Raw genomic sequence first — 22,048 nt, 5'->3', positions numbered from 1 at the left:
GGAAACCGAGCGGTCCGTGTGCCCCGTCCCCGGGAGCCGGGGGGAATCCCAGCGGTCTCTGTGTCCCCTCGGGACACCCAGGGATGAGGCGTCGCAGAGGGGTCCCAGCCCTGGGGATACTGAGGGACCCTCTCTCATGAGGGACCGTGTGTGAGAGACCCCATGAGGGACCTCTGTGGGATGGGGGAACAAAGGGACCCAGCCCTGGAACACCCAAGGGACTGTCTGTGACATGAGGGGACACTGATGGGGCCAAGCTCTGACAGGGACTGTGAGGGACCTGCTGTGGGATGGGGGACACTGGGGGGTTCCTGCCCTGGAGGCACCAAAGGGCTGTGAATGGGGGAACACTGCTGAGTCCAAGCTCCACCACACCGTGAGGCACCTGCTGTGGGATGGGCAACACTGAGGGCTCCCTGTCCTGGGGATGCTGAGGGAGACACCATGAGTGAAGGGTTTGATCCCCCCACACCTCAGAGCAGCTGCCCCACGATTCAGCCTCATCCCTGGAGCACAGGGTGGGACCAGACCCAGAACATGAGGGTGGGAGTGGAAGGAGTCCAGAGCACAGGCAGGGACACAGATGCCCTGCTCCTGTGGGTAAACTGGTGAGCTGGTGACAGGGGCCCCCTGCACTGGTCACCCTAAAGGTCTCAGACACATCTCAGTGCTGATAGAAAGGTGTTTAATGCCACTCTTGTATGGTCTCTGCTGGAGTTTTGCATTTAATGGAAGTCCAGGTCTCTAGCAGAGTTTCCATTTGCCGCACAAAGTTTGCCAAAATCAACGTTGCCCTGTGACATTATGAGAGAAATAATGCAAGTAGCTTCTGTGATCTCCTCTGGTCGCAGCCAATTTATGGTCCTGGGCTGGATTTCTCAGAAGGGAAGACTGTTCTTCTCCCTTACCTTGGCCTCTCTGGCTCAGATGCCAGTCTTAAGGAACAATTCTCCAATAAATTCTGATAACGTGCCCCAGACTCCCGTTTTTGAGGATCACAGCTGCTTGGCTGCCATCCAAGAGTGAAAGAGCAAAAGTGGCGGTTCTGAAAGGGGGAAAAATGATGATCTATCCCAGGACAGACCGATCCTTTGAGAGCCTGTTCAGAGGCAGAGCTGTGCTTTCCTCTTACCTCCTCCATATTTTCTCTGCAATCACTTCTAAAAGGATTTCTGAGCAAGCTGGGGGGCAGAGGAGCACAGAACAGCTCTCACTTTTACGCCTGGTGTGCCCCGGGAGGGGAAAGGGGGATGCCCTTGATGGGCTTTGCTTCTCCAGGGGCATTTTGAGCCAGTTCAGCAGAGCCCACCCCAGGCTTGTGCAGCCATCTCTGGAAAGCTCAGTCGCTGGGCTGAGCAAACGATCGTTTCAATAACTCCACATGCTTTAAAACCGGGAGGATCTCGCGTTTAACTTTCTATAGTTTTCATTCGAAAAGTTCACAGGCTGGCCAGGAGGAGCAGCCAAACTCCTGTGACTGGAGCAGAATCAATATACTGAATGCATGGTAACGCCGTACACAAAGATGTGACTCATGGCTCTGTAATGTCACACTTGTGTAATCTTTCAATGTAAACTCTTTTCCTCTAATAAAATGCTCGTAAGCGAACGATACGTATATATGGGGCTGTGAGTCAGCCAAGAAAATATACTCTGATGAATTCAGAATGAATGTGAATGTTCCCTTGATAACACACCCCGAGCGTCTGTGTCAGTTTATGTGCTTGTGATTTCAGCAACAGCTATAACAAAATATTTTGTTTCTAGGATATACAACTGGATGTGGAGGTTTCACCGAGGAGCCCAGTCGGATGCTGCCTTCCAGTAGGCACTGGAAGGACTTTGTTTACAGCCCTGCACTGGCCCTGGCACCGGCACCAAACTCTGCTTTTTCTTTGCGTGAGGGAAAGGTTTAGCGGGCACAGAGGATGAAAGCAAAGCTCACAAAATAATAACTTTTAGTTTCCTTTTGTTTTCAAGTAAAACAGCGAGGCCAAAAAATCGAGAGCTGCACTAAACCTGGGGAGACAAACGGGAGAATTTATTTACCTTGTGAGTCACTGGGCTCTGAGCAAATCGAGAACAACTTTGCCATGACCTTCCACTCGGTCCATGACAGTTGTGCTGACATTTGCAGGCTTTTTGCCGCTCACAACGCTTATTTTAAATATCTAAACCCAAGTCCCTGGCAGTGATCTCACTCAGCATAGATCAGGAGTGATGCCACTGGTGTATAAATGTGAAGAATGTGAGATTAGAAAGTATTTGTTAATCTGCTGTGGGTAGAGGAGAGCTCAATGATGTGTGATTTGTCTTCCAGCCAACGTAAACACGGACTCAGCCATTTTTTATATGGCAAAGTTGATTTTTCTAGGTGTTGCTGCTGATCTCTCTCGTTGCTTTTAGATCAAGAGAAACGTTTTAAGGGATTGCCATCAAGATTTTGCAGGTTACTCGAAGAATCCAAGCTGGGGCTGCTGCTCAGTGGAGCTCTGCGGCTGGCTGGGTTGGTGCAATGCCCACGTCACCTGGCTGTTCGAGCTCTGAGTCACCGCACCACTCAAACAAACAAACAAAACCCTCCTTTCTCGGGGATTGTTCTCAGAAAGTCCTGATTGCACCTAGAGCAAACGTAATAGTAGTAACAGCAGGGTAAACGAGCCGAGAATGAGACCTCTTAGCACCTTAGAGAAAATCGCAGTACCCGTAAACACCCCCCTTCACGTTGAAATGAAAGTTATCTGAGGATTTCCCTGCCCGCTCTCAAATTGACACTGTTTTGTTGACTGTACAATTTTTTTTTTTTGCTAATTTAAACTGCAGGTTCTGAGTTGGCGCTTTTCAGAATCTGCTCTCAAGGAAGTTGATAAAACGATGTAAACGACCACATAAAATGAAATATACGGGTATGTGTTGGAGACGCACGTCTTAATTTGGGGAGAGAGACTTAATCCTCTAGGTCTTTTGTCTGATTAAAATTACACCATGAACTAATTGGAGAAAGGAGCCTTTTTGACCAGACCTTTCATGATCGGAGCTCGTTCCCATGCAGGGACTCACAGACAAAGATGAACCATCTCTTTGATGAGCTGCTGTTGAAGGGGCTCATTAAGTTTTTAGTTAAGTCATATTTTCCTTTAATACTTTTTCTGTAATTCTCCTCTGAACTATCTGCATATTTCCAAAGTGTTTTGTGAGGTCTGAGCACTGGAAAAGTGGAGCAGCAGACAAATACAAGACACCTCTCTTTGGACAAGGACTCGAGTTGTGCCCTCTGTTATGGTCTTGTACTGAGTCACTACCTGGTAAAGTCCTCCTCTCCCCCAGCTCCTTCATGTCATGGAGTGACAGGACAAGGGGAAATGGCTTCAAACTGACCAAGATTAGGTTTAGATGGGATATTGGGAAGGAATTCTTCCCTGTGGGGGTGGGGAGGCCCTGGCACAGGTTGCCCAGAGAAGCTGTGGCTGCCCCATCCCTGGAAGTGTCCAAAGCCAGGTTGGAGCAACCTGGGATATTGGAAGGTGTCCCTACCCATGGCAGGGAGTGGAACAAAATGATCCTTAAGGTCCTTCCAAGCCAAAGCATTCTGTGATTCCATGATTCTGCCTCAGCTCCTGGGCCCAGGGCAGCACCACCACGTGCACCCTCTGCTCCCAGGGCTGGCTCAAGGCTTTTTGAGAAGATTTAATTTGTGACAGTGCTGAAAGCAGAGCACATGGGACATGGGGGGAGACTGGCAGGTGGAACAGAGCCCTGGGAGGCCCGGTGGAAATGTTGGTGGCAGGCCTGGGAAGCATCAAAAGGTGCTTGGAAAAACTGGGAGGAATCCAGGTTAGCTGGGACTGCAGGGATGGGAGGTAGAGGCTGCAAAAAGATGCCATGGAAACAAACATCTGGCAGCAGAGCAACTTTGATGCCATAATTTTTCTACCTATTGGCCTAGGTAAGAACTGATTTTTGGCTATCCCAAAAAGCAGGGCTGCTTGCATGTTCCATTCCTAGAAGTGTGGCCTTCAGCTTCTCTGCATGGCCATGTGTGGGGTTTGTGTCTGCCTGGATAGTTAAAATAATCCTTTAACAATTACATGTTCTTCAAATCATGTTGCACTTCCTTGAGCTTTGTCATCTAGGACTTTATCAGTAACAATTTCTGTTTTCTTCCAGGTCATTGTTAACAACACTGAATGGCAAGTGATGATAAAAAAAGATCAAGAACTAATAAACCTGCTTGATTGAAATCTAAATTCGATCTCCAGATGTATCAGGCTGTGGTTGGACCAATTTGCATGTGCACACCCTGTTCATTTGTCGTGTGCTTGTTTCTTATTGTGAAAATCACCCTGCACATCCTTCTTTGAAACACCCTTGTCATTAACCAAGCCACCTTTATTTAGAATTCTTTTTACGTCTCAAGTCCTCCCAGTCTCCTACCCAGGTTTATGTAACACTGACAGGCATATCTGGGTCATTCTGTTTACCCTGTTGCAATATTGACATAATATTCACATTCCTCAAGTCACCTGGGGCTTCCCCACTGCTCTGAAACGGACTGATAATAAACATTAACCATCTGGATATGTCCTTAGTTGGTGCTTTTGAAACACTCACTGGTTACCCAGACCTGGCAACTCAATATTGTTTGAGATGAGTAGCAGTTGTTTTAACATCCTCCTTAGTTACTGGAATGGAAAGTATTTCAACATCATTATTGTCTGATCTCAATACAGCATCTGGCTTTGTCCCAAAGAGAGAACAGAAATATTTTTTAGCACTTCTGCTTTTTCAACGTGGTTATTGACAGTTCTATTCTTTCCATTCCTGGTGATGGCAATCTTAATTGGTTTGATTGAAAGCCCTATTAACTGAGCTCCCAAAGATTAGCAAAAGTCAAGCCCTGAGGCTTCCAACCTGCTTTAGCAAGGCAGACCCCCATCAGTACAGAGGGGAAAGCAGCTTCAGTTCCATTTCAGTAAATAAGTCAAACTATATAAGTAAATTTTCTCAGAAATATGCAAGAAAATACATTCATGGTTGAGCAAATCATGCAAAAAAAAAAAATCATCTGTTTAATGAATTTAATGGAGGTAATTATGTATTGTTCCTTGAATTTGCTGTGTGAAGAATGACAGTGTTCAGCTGGAAAGGATTTTTTTGTCATTTTTGATTTAGGGACTCTTCAAACCTAAATAGCTTATGCCAGTTTTTTTAATGATCAGCTTTGATTAGGTATGGAGCTGTGTTTCTGCCAGCTCTTACTGACGTGTGTGCTGAATGCACATATGTCGCATTGCAGATGTCCCTTTCAGCTGTCAATTAAAAACACATTTGAAAGATCTTTTTTTTTTCTTTTTTTTTTCTTTTTTTTTTTTTTTGGCAGAACTGTGAAATGATACCACAGTTTCCAAAACTCTGCAAACGTGTTGAATCATATCAGTGAAACCACTGGAAATGTCACTCACTGATCATGAGGAGCAGTTCTCGGTTGTTACCAAATACTTTAGATTACAGAACCAAATATTTAGTGAAGAAATGGGCTATAAGGGCGTGGAATAACAGGAACATAGGACAGAAGTACCTATGTGGTTTCATTCAGAAAAATTACTCTTACTACAAAGAAATATCTAATAAGCTCCACAAAGTCAGGAGCCCGATAAGATGAAAATCATTTAATTCTGGAATAGAGGAGTGTTACACTGGTTGTTCCTGGTCTGCATTTTAATTTATATAATTGGTTGGAGATGACAGGAGAAAAAGGAGAACGATGCCTTATCTCTCATGTCCACTTGGGACAATTAGTGATGTTGTCAGATGCACCAAGTTAACCGGGTTTAGAAGTGAGAACTGTGTTTGGGGTTTAATTAATGCAGGGGGGGAAAATTCTGTTTGAGGGAACTTCAAAGCCCTAATCAGCTGCACTTTTTTCTCTTTTTAATTTGTGAGATCTGTTGCAGTCTGAGTCAGCACGGCAGATGCAGATGGCCTTCTTAGCAGAGCTTTTTGTCACTTTGAAGTTCACAGGTTTTAACTGGGGGAGGGGCAGAGAAGACTGGACAAAGCTTAAAACCAGCCACAAGAAGAGAATTGCTTAGAAGTGAGGAAGGCTTTGGGGTTTTTTTTCCCCTCGTTGGCAGATGCACAACGTCGTTATAGGTTATGGTTTGATCTGATAAGTGGAGCTTTATTCACCAAATATACAAAGTAGGAGTAGGTTGCAAAGCCTCGTTTAACGTGATGAACATGTGGGGTTCAGTCCTCCTTTATAAAATACCTTCTTTGTACTGCACCTGTATGATTAGTCATATGTCCTGCAGTTAAGTAATGGGAAATACTGGAGCAGGCATTTCATTAACCGTGACGCTGTTAATTGGTGTTGCTGCCTGCCTGGAATTACTTTCCCTGTTTGAATACATGGAAGTGTGAATCAGAGCCCAGTGAATTGGCCAGTGAGAGGAAGACAGGCAGCTCTGCATGACATGTATGTATAGAGCAGCTGATCTCACTTGTCTTCCTGGCCTCTGAAGTCCTTGCAGACTTAGATCACTGAAGTATTCAGAATAGTATATAATTTTTTTCCGTGATCACAATCACTTATATCATTATGATTAAGCTTTGAAACATCAGTGGGATATTTTTGGGGCAGACTTTTCTTTCCAGACACTCGGGTCCATTGTTGTGATAATTTTATTTTTTTTTTCTTGGTCTCTTAATGCCTACATTTCAGGATATATATATATATATATATTTAAATTCCTGGCTACATCCGAGCTTAGGAGCAGTGCTTTGTGTCTTGTAGAAAACACTTTCAACTGGGAAACGAAACTTCAGCTCATTTTTTTTCCACACACCCGAAATTTTGCCCCAAATGGTTGGGCTGATGCCTGCAAGGAACATCACACTTACTGCTGAGGGTGGAATCAAGAACCAGTTGTCAGGGTTGATCCTGATAAAAATTACTAATATTTGGTGCTGTAGTAAATACAGCAATGGGAGCTGAAGAGAACAACACTGTTGAAATCCCTCGAACGGTTACAGCCATTCTTGAGCAATAAAATGCTTTTTCAAGGGGCAGCCTGATACAATGCAACTTTGTAGAATGAGTTGTGAAATTTTCTTTTCGTTCGCCACATAAAGCACCAAATAAACGCTCGCAATAAAAACACGAGCCTGGGAAGAATGAGTTTTGCCAATTTACAGCATAATGTGGGCTACAAAGAAGTGTTCAGTGAGTGCAGTGGTGCTGTTCGTGTCAGGTTACAGCGGGGAAAAGGTGCCTTCATCTGCCAAATAACCAGCGTGGGTTTTCTCCAGCATTTGCAAGGAAAATCACTGCCTTTGAGAGAAGGGAGACAGGCTTGATTCCATGCAGAATGAATCTGGGGAGGAGAAGCAGGGTGGGAAACCGAGGCACGGGGACTGCAGGGCTCTGACTGGTGGTGGCAGGGCTCTGATTGATGGTGGCACAGCTCTGATTGATGGTGGCCCAGCTCTGATTGATGGTGGCCAACCCCTTCAGCTGGTGGTTGCCACATCCAGCCCCTCCAGCTGAGCGAGGCGGGGGGGGCGGCCAGGGTGGGATTAAACCTTCTGGAGCAGAAGTGGTACAAGCCACACTGGGCCTGGTGGTAACAATTTAGGGAGCCCTTTCACCTATTGCTCAAGAGCTTGCACGATTCGCCCTGTTCCCCTTTTTTTTTTTTTGCAAGTTTCATATCGGAGAAAACCCGAGTTTATTTTTCGACGCCACTTTTACTTCGGCCCCGGAGTCAGACACCAAAACACCCGCGTGGCCACGGCTCAGCCGAGCCTGGCAACGCTCAAAATAAAGCCTGGGTGCCTCTGGCTGAAAACAGGCACGAGAGGAGCTTCTTCCCGGGCTGTTTTGTGCCCTTCTCCTGCCCCAAAACCACCTGCTCGGGCGCGATGGCGAAGCATCTCATTCACAGGGAGTCAGCGGGAAGCAGCGGCCAAGAGGCAGCGGCGAGTGTGAGCGAGAGGGGATCCTTTGCAGCCTTTATATACCAGAGTTATTTTTAACCACAGCCTCCATGCTTATTACAGAGTTTCCTCTCTCAGACGCTCAGGAAGCCCACTTGGCTCTGTTTCCTGCTAACATGCGGCCCTGGCTCACAAAATCTCTGAGAACAACAGGCCTGAGACTGCTCGGCTCCATTAAAAAAACTGGCAACTTTTCAAGCCCTGACAGAAAACCTTTGAAAGCTCTGGATTTTCTCCAGCTAACGTATGAGGCTCCTACATCAGTGACAAATTAGACTGAAGCAGCACAAAACGCTCCTATGTAAATAGCCTTTTTCTGCGTTCGCCCTTTTAATAGTTCAAACGTTATTTATAGTTATTTCTCTGGATGGAAAAATATTTTTATTTTTTTTTTCCAACGATGGGCTCTGGTGAAATGTTTTCCTTGTTTGTCCTTTTTCTTTTTTTTTTTTTTTCTTTTTTTTAAATTTTATTTTATTTAATTTTTCCTTCGAGATTTTTGTGACGGTTTTTCTCTAGGCTCCAGGAGCAACCTTTCCTCTTCCTGGAAACCAGGACAAAATGGCTGTTGTGAGTTCTTCACTAAAAGGCCTGTGTCCAGCACAAATCTCTAAATGCTGCCATTCCCCAACTATTAAATAATAGTTATAACAGGCACAACTGAATTCTGATTTCCTGAGAGACAACAGGAGGGGTCAACTGCACTTTATCGCCGCCTTCACCCCTGCGTTTTACACGTAACCTCAGTCCTTTGTATTGTATTTTTGCTTGCAGGGCTTTTCACTGCAATTCCAAAGGGACTCCTGCTTCCAAAAATGCTTTCAAGTATCAGAATAGATGTGACCTTCATTGCTGAGAAGGCTATTTTATCCTGCCTTGCCATTGTACAAAGTCCTAAGAAATCTCACCGCGAGGTGACTGCTCGTATCTGTCGGTAAAAACGACTTGGAATCAGAGATGATAAGTCCAGGTTATTAGACTGGTGTGACTCTCTGATTTTCTAGGAGCATTTCCAGTATTTGTCATCTTTGTCTGGGTCAACTTAAGGGTCTTTTATTGCCCTGGGCATGAACAGGAACCAGCAGTGACATCTCCCTGTCCTCCCTAGTCCCAGGATTGTCTTAGACACTGGAGGGACAATCTGGGAGCAGGTTCACTGGAGAGGGAGGATTTCCCTGACCTGCCCTTTTTTTGGGCAGTAAGGTGTTTTTATCCTTCCTTCCCAATTTTAATCAACCCCAGCTTGAGTGTGTAGGCTCAGGAATTGTAAAGCTCTGTACTTAAGGGAGAAAGTGATGGAGAATTAATCCCTCCCTGGCATGATAAGGCCAGTTCTTACCCAGTTAATACTATTCCAGCTCTACAAATCTGAGGAATTCTCTCCCATTTTATTTTTTCTCCTAAAAGGATTCCCTTCAGTCCTGCAGTTGTGCCCTGGACCACTAGGTTATGCCTTACAGAAAGAAAAAATTCATTATTCTGTTTCTGAGGTCGACCACCTCTGTGGAGCTCACAGCATTTTTGCCCTCTGCCTTTCCTTTGGAGCTGGGCTGTTATGTGAGAGCATCTCCAATGGAAAAGATCATCTATATCAGAAGAGAGCAAAATTCATGTGTTTTACTGGTCTCTGCTCAAGCAGCTGTGCTTTGCTGCACCAGTGACAACAAAATACTGAACTGGAAGCTGAACAGACCAAGCACAGTCTTTAATTAGTAACTACCACCATCTCTCAACCACCATCTCTTAGATGACCCTTATTCTGATTGAAATCATTTTACTCCCCAGTTTATCTACATTTCACACAGACGTGGCTTAACTTGTGCAGCTGATAATTACTCTTAGGAGAACAGAAAAATGTAAACAGTTCCTTGATGTGAGAGAGCTCAATCTCACGTTTTGTAGCTCTTAGCAACTTGTTCTGCTGTTCATTTTGGGGCTTTTATCCCACATCATACCCAACAGTGGGGCTTTGGCTGTGCCAGGGCACTCTCCTTTGAATGGGTCTTGGTAAGTGAGGCTTTTAAATCCAGCCTATCATTTTGAAATTGGAAAAATGTAAGTTTTTGCAGTTCCAGCCGTAGCTGGTGGCTCGATGGAGCGAGCGGTGTGGAACAGCAGATCCACGTTTATTTTCAGGCAGGAAACCAGGAGTGCAAAAAAACACAAAAAATGCCTCCTGAACTGCAGGGTCAGGGTGAAGCCTTTTCAAAAAAGACTCGAGGTGGTTGGGCTGCGTTTATCACGCCGCCTAAAATTGCCTTGTTTTGATGCTATTTGGAGCTCGGCGTAATGAAAACCTGACTTTGTGCAGAGGGACTTTCTGCGTCACAGCCCGTCCTGGGACAGCAATACCACCAAGGACAATTAGTTTGACTGTTGCTCACAATTGCTGTTTGTTTGCACTCGGTGGTTTCTGGTGGAAGCTGCTCCGTGGCCCTTCCATTCCTGCTCTTGCCAGTGGCCTCAGTAATTGCCCACCAGTCACCAAAGGACAGACTCACCAAGGACTTTCAAAGCTCACTTAACCCTCCTTCAAAATATAGCTGAAATTTATAGCTAGCAGCTTCTAAAATAACTCACATCACCACCACCTCCAAAAACAGCTCTGGGACCATGTGGCCTTGTGGTTATGGCTCTGGGGTTGTGGTGATGAAGTCAGAGATTCAAATCCAGTCGTAGGGAGATAAAAAGCTTCAAAGAAAGTGAAACTGCTCTTGCCTTGATTAGGTGGAAATAATAACACCTCGTTTCACTTACACCTGAAAAACAAAATTCAGAGCTGGAAACCAGGTATGGGACAGGGTTTCATGGCAGGAGATGCACTGGGTGCAAAAAAAACGTGCTTAGTAAGAAGAAAGCTCCTTCCCATTGTCATGTCAGGGGGGTTTTGCTTCTCTTGGTACAAAATATTGAGGTGTGTGGTGATAAAAGTAAAGGTTTGAAGCCTTCACAGGCAACCCAGTCAGACACTAACAATGTCCACTCTATTTTTCAATGTGCTTTTTGGCTGAGTGACTGTTTCAGATAGGAAAGGACTTTGTTTCCTTAAGAGCTGCCCAGAGCTCTCTCCAAGCTCTCCAGTGGATGCTCCACTGGAAATTGTTGTTATTTTTGTGCAATCATTAGTAAATGCAAAGAGAATAATAGTTATATGCTTGTACATTGTACAGGAGTTACAATTTGAAGGAGCCAAATAAAAACCAGATAGCTTTCTAAGCAGATGGCCTTAGCCCTCAGTACTAAAATTATCTAAACCTGGACTAAATGTAAATAGATTTAGGAGTTATTTGGCACAAGGAACAGCTGGAAAGCTCTGACCTCCCCCTCAATATGCAGAATTATCACGAAGACATTGCTGTCCTGCTCAGTTGTTCCTCTAGCCAGCTGACATGTTTCTGGGGACCTTGTTGGGAAATCCTTCAGGGAATTTCCTTCAAAAGCTGGGCCAGCTCTGATATTGGCTTCAGGAGGACCTTCCTACCTCCCCAAAAGAAAACCCACCCCAAACCCCACCAAAACCCCTCCTGGTGATGGTAACTTTCAGGTTTTGTATCTCTCGCTGACACTGTGCTAAATTCCCACTATTTACACAGGAGGAATTTTAATTTGACCTGAGACTGAAAGTCAGTTTAAAGTCTCCCTTCACTGTACACAGGGTATAAATGTGAAGGCATATTTCAGGCATAAATGTCTACAAACTCTCTGCTACTGATGGTAACAAGAAGAGTCTATGGAGCTGTTAATCCTAAGAATAGCTGTTATTGGGTTTCCAGGACATCTAGAAGCCCCAAGTGAGCTTGTCAGCATTTTCTCTGATTTATTTAGTAGCATTCTGGTGGGAAAGCACAGAGCTGATAACGTGCATCAATGGTACATATTGTCCCTGCAGAAAAATCCAAACCCAATTCCTCGGCGACAAGTTTGGCTCATTTTTCCTTGAGCTGCACCAGGATTTAGTCTGAGGAGAGACAGCACTGAAACATTTAGAGGGAGAGAACTGATGTTTCCGCTGTTGGAATCCACTGGATATCAAAGATGTCTTTGAATTTCTACAATTAGAAGGAGCCAAATAAAACCCAAATAATTTTCCAAGCAGATGGCCTTAGCCCTCAATACCAAAATTGTCGAACTCCCCTAAGTAGTGGTTTGAAGATAGATGTTAATGGATCTTTGAGCAAGAAGCATTAGTGATCTGGACTACAGCAACATTTTAATTAAAAAGTTGTACAATAACAGACTCAAAATGTAAACTTCAAAACATTTGAAGCCTAAATTACCGTGGGTTCAGAGCTGGCACTGAGTGTGTAATTTTTGACATTCCAGACTGCCTTCATTATAGTTCAAGAAGCCACAGAAATACACCGTTACGAGCCAGGAATAGTTCTTCCTTTTATTTGGAAAGAGAATTACAGAGGGAGCTATTGGGAACTGGAGTTTAGTTCCTAAAGCAGGAGCAGGCTACAATATTTTTATACACAACTGCAACCACAGACTCGCACTCATTCAAACACGCCGGACTAAACGGTGCCGGCTGTATAAATACTCAGCACTAAGTTAAAACACAGGTTCTTTTTTATTTCAGCTTTGAAGGTTTATCATGCTATTTCTACTTTTGCAATATCATTTAAAACCTAGATGCCTTATATATATATATATATGTTAAAAAAAAAAAAGTGTCAGTAACTTAAACCTATAAATTAAGACCACGGCTCTTCAGTCGGGTTGGAGAAAGGCTGATTCCCTCCTGGACATTGTTGATGGACACAAAGCTTGCTTTCATTTGTGAACATGAGCTTAAAATTACAAAGTAAATCCTTCTGGGTTTGTTGTATTAGTTTTTGTTTTTTTTTTTCAGCCAGTTACTCCACAACTGCATCATAATGTTCATATAATCTTTTTTTTTCTCCAGAAAATGGACTCGCATAACTCGTTGGTATGCAAAATATGTAAGGCCCCAGTCTGCTCTGAATTACACCCATGTAAACCGTTGAAACTTAAAAGGGAATTTAAAATATGCATGAGTAAGGAAAACAAATGGAGTCTCAATTTGCAAAGTTGCTTTGAGATCTTTGGAAGATTTTTTTTTTTTTTGGAGATCTTCAGAAGATCCTTGCACACTTTGTTACCTGTGCCCTCAGGACAGGGAGGGGATCTGATACTTCAACTCCTATTGTCCAAAACAGGTTTTATCAATCCTTTTGATAAATGAAAAGGGTAGGAGCAGCTGCTGTCCCACACGGATGGTCTAAACTCACTATAATTAATTAAAAAACTGATGGGAAAAATATCCCAAATCTCAGGGCTGGTCAGAAATCAATTCTGGTTTTGTTTTACCCGGAGCAGTAAATAAACCTGACAAGAATAGACATGAAAGGGCTTTCTAGAAGTGGTTGGCTGCGATAATTCCACTCAGGAAGCTGCTGAAGAGCAGCACAGACTGGCTGCCCTCGCCTGGGCCGGCTCTTTTCCCTGGGTTATTGTAAAATCAGGGGAATTGATTTTGCTTCGTGGCGTTGGTTGACTTGGAAGCTGCACTTCTGAAGCCTAAAATGCTGGGAGAGAACACTTTGAACGTACTTTACAAACTGCTTTGGCTATTTTCAGGTTGACTATTGAACCACAGTGGAAGCGTATGGATTCGAGATATTTCGGGTGATTGTGTAACTGGAAAAAACTGTCCTGATTTTTAAAGTATTTTTGGCCTACAAGTGGAAGTAAATAAGCAATTTTAGAGACTCACTGGAAAGTAATTGCTCCTGCAGGACGCTGGCTGTGCCAGGAACTCTGGCAGATGCACTGAGCCCGCGCTATTAAGCTTCAAAAAAAACCCCCGTTTTTTAATGCAAAAGATCAAACCCAAGGATGTATAATCTAAAATGTAAAGAATTTGGAAAGAATGGATGTCTGTGAAGGGAAATGTCTAAACATATGAAGTGCATTAGGAGGGAGTACAAGGGAAGAAATGCCTGGTAAACTCCAGAGACTCCTTGGCTTGCCGTGGTGGGAAGCAGAAGCCGCGGTGGAGATTCCCTGAGTCTGGTCTGGGATGGAGCTGCCTCTGGTGACACACCTCAAGTGGTATCAGAGGTGATCCTGGGCTCAGCAGCTCTGCAAGACCTCGGGTTGGATGAATTCCTGATGCTGAAGACATGAGGGAGAGCAGGAGCAAGAGGAGCACCTTGTTTTGGGTGACACTGAACCCCTGGGACAGCAACCTTTAGATAGGAACAGTCTGTCCCTGCACTTCCATCCAGTGATTCATCGGTGACTAGGAAAGAGTCATAAAAGCACCACTGTCAGCTAATGTGTCATTAAAGGAAGCAGTTCTGCTTCTTTTTTTCCTAAACAAGAAGTTAGCAAAGTGTGATTTTCCCCTGCTCACGCTGTAAGTTGGCATTTCAAAGGCTGGAGCCACTGGCTTTTGTTGTTGCTTTACCGACTCGTCTGGAGGCTGTAATTGAATCCACCCAGGCTGGTTTGCAGGTCTCAGAATTGTCTGTTCTCTCCGTGGCTCCTCCGTATAAATCCCTGCTCTCTGCTCCAGCAGCCTGAGAGTTGATCAGAAAACCTCAAGGGGCTGTGGAGAGCCACATGCTCTGTCGTGAGGGACACGAGTGGCTTTGAAACTGAAGCCACCGGCAGAAAAACGTCAAGAGATGTGTTTGACCAACCCCTTCTCTCCCCACGAGTTTCTTTTTTCTTTTCTTTTTCTTTTCTTTTTTTTTTCTTTTTTTTTCTTTTTTTTCCCTTTTTTTCTTTTTCTTTTCTTCTTTCTTCTTTCTTTTTTCTTTTTACCAACATTTGCTCAAACTGCCCTTTTTCCTGCATTCCCAGGCTAAGGGCTATAGCACAACAATGATTTTTTTATTTTTTTTTTTTTTTGGTGGGGTAGATTTATCTTTGTAGATGCTCCTTTGCCAATCCAGCCCAAATGGCCACATCCAAAGAAGCTTAAGCCTTCCTGAGGCACTCAGAATAGTTCAGTACGGGATGACAACTGAAATAAAGCATTTTTAATGCCTGAGGATGCACAGCTTTGTCTTTAGGACTTGTATCTGGGTTCAATCAATGTAGTAACAGTGTAGTAAATCAACCATATGAGCATTATCTCTCTGTTCACTCTACCAGGACCTCTCAGTTCCCTTCTGGGATGCACAGAAAGGAGAGGGGAAAGCCTCCAGAGAGAGAAAAGCTTCCAGGTGACAATTAAATGCCATCCAGGCAGTGCAATGGGGTATGTGCACATCTCTGGTCCCATTTCCCCAAAAATTAAGCCACAAACCTCAGCTCCAGCCCGGCCCCTCTCCCCACACCTGCTCCCTCGGTGCTGCCAAGTCAATGAAAGTTGTTTCCCTCCTGGTGAACAATGAGTGAAAATCTGCCTGGGCTGGCCTCAGCTTGGGACTGTTTTTTTTTTTTTTCACTCAGGACTTTCTGTTTTTCTATAAAATGGACAGTAAGTATGAGGTGCTGAACTAGATCATATTAGCAGAGGTCCAGTTTCGTGCCTGATAGAGATTTATAACATCATAACTCACCTTTTATTGTTTTCTTGGAGTGAGCACAGTGAAGTCATTGCATTCTAATTAAATTGTATATTTTTCATATACATGTAACATATAAACCATCTCTATTATAAGCTGTATTTATGTGCACACATGCACACACACACATATATATATATAAACCCAAAGGGTTTTATTTGAGAGGTGCACTGGAGAGGCTACAGGAGGAGAAGAGCTAGAGACATCTGTGCAAAAAAAAAGTTATTTAGCCATAATGCAGGTTTTTGAAATTAAATGTTTCCATATTTATTTTTTTTTTAGGAAAAAACCCACATAACCTGCCTTGTTGTATAATAAATACATGTCACCTGTGTATAAATAAACCAGAAAAGGTCACTAGCTCAGCATCAAATGGCACAAAACAAGCACATCCCAGTTGAACATCCCCATAAAAGCCTTTCCAGGGCTCCAGCCTTAAAAGGGTGGAAGAAAAAAAGCACAAAGCTCACGGAGTTGCCCCTCCACTATAAATCTCATAAACTCTCCTATCACGCTCTCATCTGGGTGTTTGTGTCTGACTGAGGGTTTCAGTCACCCCTCTGATGGTGCCCTTGGCTCAGCTGTGCTCTGGGGAGGGTCGGGGTGGGATTTGATGCCAATGCTGTGCCTTTCCCACCCTGTTGCTGCCTCTGGCTGTGTGGCAGCACTTCCCAGTTAAAGGGGCTTGTGGCAGCAGAGGAGCAGCTCAGTTTTTCACCCCAGCAGCTTCTGCAGAGGGATGATCCTGCAGGACACCAGTGCACACCTTCCAGGGCCCGCTGGGGCGGCACCGGGGTTTTGGTGGCAGGAGGGAAACGGGGGCAGATTTAGGGTGTGACAAGTCACTTCAGGGACACGGTGCAGGCTCAGCACTGCCTGGGGCTGGCTGTTCATTCATTTGGCCAAGGGCACAGCTGAGTTCTCAACTCCTCCACAATTTCATGTCAACCGAACAAGTCGTTAGAAACCACCGAAACTCAGCTCTCTATGAAAGCAATGGTCCCACAGCCCCAGGCTGCTGAGCAGCACCTGAGGCAGGGTTTGAGCTGACTCGGTGTGAATCAGAGGGACTGTCAGCAAGGCTCCTTCTTCCCTTTGGAGCTGATTTGGAGGGTGCCTCTGCGGCCAGTGGAGATGCTCCTGGAGAAGGACAGGACAGCCCTGTCCCTGCCTGGGTGCCAGGCAGTGAGACCCTGCTGTCGTCTCTGCCTACTGTTGGTTTTCTTAGAGCTCAAAGAGCCTTTTCAGCAGAAAAGCAATTCTTCAAACCTACTGTCTTTGAAACTGCAGCCTGAGCAAAACTCATTGCATCTTACCAGTGTCTCCTTGAGCTCAGCTTTTGCTGTCACTGCTGTGGGAGGTGGGCAGGGGACAGACACTGACCCTACAGAAGAGATTCAAGCCCATCTAGATTTAAATGTGAGCGACAAGAGAGTTTTTCAGGCCAGGACTGATTTTCTCTTTGGCACTCGTTCTCTCTGTGGTGCAGGGGAGGTTTCCCTGTGCTTGGGGCTTCTCGATACCACAGCATGAGCTGGTGCCAATAAAATACCACGAATCAGGGCAGGTCCATCCTGGGACCAGGGGCTGATGTAACACCAGAGATCTGCAGGGCTCCCAGCAGAGGTGACGGATTCGCCGCAGGAAACGCGGGTGAATTCCCTGGCCCCTCTCGTGGGGATCAGATGGGGAATCACAGTCCTCTCCCCGAGCTTCCAATTCTCTCTCTCTCCCTCCAAATTAATCTTGGCTCCTGCTCTGATGCAGCTGGTAAGGACGTGCTATGAGGCAACCCCTACAGGCACTGTGGATTTTGAAATGTGCTGCTCAGTGAAGCAAGTTAGTTGTTGTCATCCCCCCAGAAAAGTCCAGGAATAATATCTCAGAGCCAAAGTGAAGCCTGCCAAGGAATGAATGCCCTTGGGTGGAGATTACTGGTGCTGTATTTGTTATATTAGGCAGGCCATTCTTTAAAATGAGCTCCAGTAAACAAGCTGGGTAGCTGAGCTCTTCAAATGTTTCATTACTGATGAGTTTTAACGTTAAGAGCTGCTATCGTACAAATCTTGATCAAGGGAAAGATAAATGTGCTGTTTTTTAGCGTTTCACTACAAACATGGTGTTTGTGCCAACTGACACAATGATTAAATATGATCCTCTCTTCTGAGAAATGAAGAGAACTGTAACCACACCGAGCTCTTCGCCGCCGATACGAGATAAAAAGAGTCAGATCGTGTGTGGTTTCCTTCAGACCAAACTTGTGGCATAGTGTTTCGTGAATGATGCTGTCCCAAGGCAAAATAATCTGTTTTGCCCAAAGGTATTTTTACAGAAGACTCTAAGAGTGTATTTTTTTCGACAGAATAATAGAAAAAAGTTCATTTATGCTCTGCACCGTGCTCGGCGCTGGCTCTTTGTTAGTGCAAAGGGGTTCAGTGCCCCAGTGTGGGATGGGAATTAAGAGGTGCCCAACTGCTTTCATTCTAACAATGGCTAAAAAGGCAATCAGCTTTAAAACAAGCTGAATTTGTGGGATTTTTTTTCAAAATAAAAACTAAAATTCAGGCCATTATCCCACCACTGTGGGCCCCAGCCCCTCTCCCTACTTCTTGCTTAGCAATACCCCCAATAACCCCAGAGACAGGGGCTCTTGTGCAGCTTTATCCACTGTTGTGGGGCTGTCACAGCAGCCCCAGAGCTGAGGGTGCTGGTTAGCACAGAAAATGAAAAGCAGCTGTTTCTTTCTTTTCGAGAGTATCAGAAAAACAAGAAGACGGTTCCCTCCCTATGTGGGCCAAAGGGTCCTTCAGCCCTTTCGCTTTCAGCCACACTGGTGCCAGCAGTTCCCTGCCTTTCTCTAAGGAGCTTTCCCAATTTATTTCACTGCTGCTCTCACAGGCCCGTGGGAATGAGCTACAACTGTCCTTCCCCTGCTGCACACCAAGACGAAGGCGGTGGTAGAGCCACCCAAAAAAAACCCAGAGAGGCGAAGACTCGCAGCCCCAGCCACCTCATCACCCTGAGGGTGCTACACACGCTGTGCTTTGCAGGCTCTCAGGGCCCTGCAGAAGGTTTGCTGTGCTAACCCCGAGGATGCCTCACCCTCCCCAGGGGTGCAGCGCAGCCGTTCTTGGCGCTTCCTCCATCGCCAGCCCTGACACCGCACTGGCACCACCAGTTCAACTCCAGTTCAACCTCCAGTTCACCCCCAGCTACCAGCAGCCCTGTTTGCCAGGCTCCACCACAGCGTGAGCTCAGCTGTGCCCCGTTCCCCAAGCTCCAGCAGGTTTACCCAAGTCCTTTAAGCTCAGCTTTGCAGGGCACAGGCTCAGTGCAGAGCCCTGCTGTCCCAAATAACCTTCTGCAGCGTTGGGCACCACCAGCAGTAAGATCTCAGAGGTGGTTCATTGTGACTGACACCTGCTCGTCCCTCCTGTGCCCTGAGATGGCCCCGAATCCACAGCGTGGTACTGAAACCTTCCCTCTGCTGCTGGAGCTGTTTAATGGCTACGAACCAAAGGCCTTGTCTGATGGGGCCTGGCAGGGGGCAGGATTAAGCGCTGGACCACCAAAAGGCACGGGGAGAGCCTCCTTTCAGAAATGCATGATGGATGCAGGGAAAAGCAACCGTGACATTTACGTTCTCCCTCACTCTGTGGGTAGGGGGAGAGGAGATGGTCAGGAGCCAGGATATGTGAGGCCAGAATCCCCCACGCAAGCACGGAGCCAGCAGCTTCTAACCCACATGGCAAAGGACACAGGAATCAAGGGCCTGGAGGGGAAAGGGGAAAACACCTGGTGTTCAGCCCAAAAAACGAGGCAGCACTCCCAGCAGTGGGCAGCGGGTGTGGAGGGAGGGCAGGGCAGGGCAGTTTTTGTACCAGGCTGGGACACACCGGGTGCTGTTGTACCTTCCCACACCAACAGCTCCCCCCGTGCCCTCGCGGGGCGGCCGCTCTCAGCCGGGATTCGAGCAGGAAACGTGGGTGAGAGGTTCCCCGAGAGCAGAGCCGATCCTGCCCCAGCCCCAGCCCGCCCTGACTCAGCGCGGGGGCCGCGGGGACATCCCATGGCACCTGCAGGAAATCTGAGCTCGGGGTGGAGGTGTGTGGCTTGTTGCGAGGGCAGGAGCTTTGATGAGCTCACAGGGGAGAAAACCTCTAGGAAGGATGACTCTGGTGTTCTGGAGGCTGAGGGGCTGCCCTGGTCCTTCACAGCATCCCCTGCAGAGCCCACGTTGTGCCCGCTGCAGCTTCTGGAGAAGGTGCATTTTTTGGTAGAGGTCCCCCCCCATCTTCACCCAAGGGCTCTGAGCTCCCCCCTGCCTCAGTTCTATCAGCAAACCCACGCCCTGCTGGGAGCCAACTCTTCTTCTCTGACTTGACTTTGCTTTAACTTCCAGGCATCGCAGCTGCGGGTTCTTTTCTCTGCTGAATTCACGTTCTTACCCCAATAAAAAAAGTGATCTTGCTTTTGCTGCAAAAAAAAAAAAAAAAGAAATTCACTTCATTAATCTAACCCCCCCTCGGGCTCCACTGTCACAAAATACTGCTTGGAAAAAACAAAGCTGCTCTGATGCTGCTGCCTTGGAGATCTTGGTCAACTCCAGTGCTCCAGTCAGGAAAACCAAAATATTCACTCCTTCCTGCCACCTCCACCAGTGTGTTGCAAGAGTGAGCAAGAGGGAGGAAAAAAGTCTTACTGTGTCACCCCTTCCAAAATAACTCCTGTCATCATCAGCCCCTGATATTTTGGGCATTTGACACAATACACGGGAGACAAGTTTGGGGACAAAATTTTGCCCAGCAATCCTGAGCCATCCAAGTGCTGCAGCTCCTGGCTCTGGCTTTGCTTGGAGATGTCAGGATGTTTTGGGACAGACATTGGTGAGGGACCTGCCTCGTGCCAGATGAAGCTTCTGTGACCAACCAAGTGCTGAAATGACCCTGCAAACTGCTAGTTTGGTTTCTTTTTTTTTTTTTTTTTTTTTTTTTTTAGTGTGTGTGTTACAGAATAAAATGGAAAACAAAATCCTGGCTTTCCTCATTGTAGAAGTCAGTTTTATCAGTAACAAAATGATCCCTTTGCCCATATTTACCAAAAAGTTAGCTATACAGAAATAATTTTGATTTCTGCTGCCAAGGGATATTTAAGAAAAATCGTAATGAGAGTGGAAGTTAAAAAATCTGGCTGTGTGAGCTCCATAAAAGCAACACTGAATAGTGCAGTAAGGGTCGTGTAGCAATGATTATTCTGAAGGATCAAAATGACCCCCAAGTTATTAGAATTTCTAATTTTGCACTTTTTGGGACAGATTTGGGGCCACCATCACGCTGGGGTTGTGTTGTAGCTTTTCCTTCTGGTAGTTACAGTTACTTTGGATGAAAACAGTGAAGGCAGCTGTGGAAAAAGCCACTCCAGCTTTATCAAATGGGCCGAGGGAGGTTTGCTATAATCAGCCAGTGGTGTAATCCTGCACAGAATATTAATTGCAAGATTGGCCCCCTTCCAGCCCAGCTCTTTACAGCTCCATTTAAACATTATTTGCTCTGATTCAACACAAGTTATAGATGTTACAGCACTTTTTTTGCCATTAACTGTGTGAGGCAGAAGGGCTGTTCTGTTCAACACATAGATCATTCAGCTGCTCATTTCAGAGCCCAAATATAACATTTTATCATTGGGTGAATCTGAAATTTGCTTGGATAGAGCTCAATCCTGCACCGTAGAAGTCTGTGAGCATTTAATGAAAGCTAAACACGGCCTGCATTGATATGATTTATAGATTTGTTGTTTATTTGCTGAAGGCTTCTTTACAAGGCTTATATCACCACGTTAATTCCCTTAAATATGTCCATCTGCACTCAAATAATAAAAATATACATGTGAGCTGTAATGAAATACCACCCTGAACCATGCAGGGCAAGAAAAACCATTCATGCTGCAACTATAGCAACTACTAAAATAGCAAAGCACACTGATTTCTGCCATGAACCTGTTCCTAATGTCCAAGAGACACTGTGTGCCTCGGGCTTTATATACCAGCTCCCAAAATATCCGAGTCCTGATAGGATGAGAAAATACTGTCATGTTCTTGCACCAGGCCAATTACAAAGCTGTAGTTCCTGTGCTGGTAAAGATGTTTCCTGTTGATAACACAAAAGGACAACATAGCACTTGCTTGTTAATGTTATCTGGGACCCTTGTGACCTGTTGGAAACTCGAACAATCGTAGAGTTCACAACACGTAGAAGCCTCTCTGCCTTGTGCTTTTGTTTGAATAAATAAGCAAGAAAGAAAACAAACACTGGTCCTGCAGCCATGTGCTCACTGTGGGTCGGGGAGTAATTAGAGGTGGCTGGGACGTAGATGAGACCTCAGCTCGAGGAGCAACGGGTTCCTACCTCTGCTGTGGGGCACTGCTTGACTGATAAGTCCTTTTCCAAACAAATACGGCGCAAAGGTGGAATTTTACCCCGTAACATTTTCTTTTGTCCGTTTTAAAC

Source organism: Manacus vitellinus, unplaced genomic scaffold (genome assembly GCF_001715985.3).
Source record: "Manacus vitellinus isolate BGI_N305 unplaced genomic scaffold, ASM171598v3 scaffold_64_pilon, whole genome shotgun sequence".
NCBI classification, from domain to species: Eukaryota; Metazoa; Chordata; class Aves; order Passeriformes; family Pipridae; genus Manacus; species Manacus vitellinus.
This window is presented reverse-complemented; position numbering follows the sequence as displayed.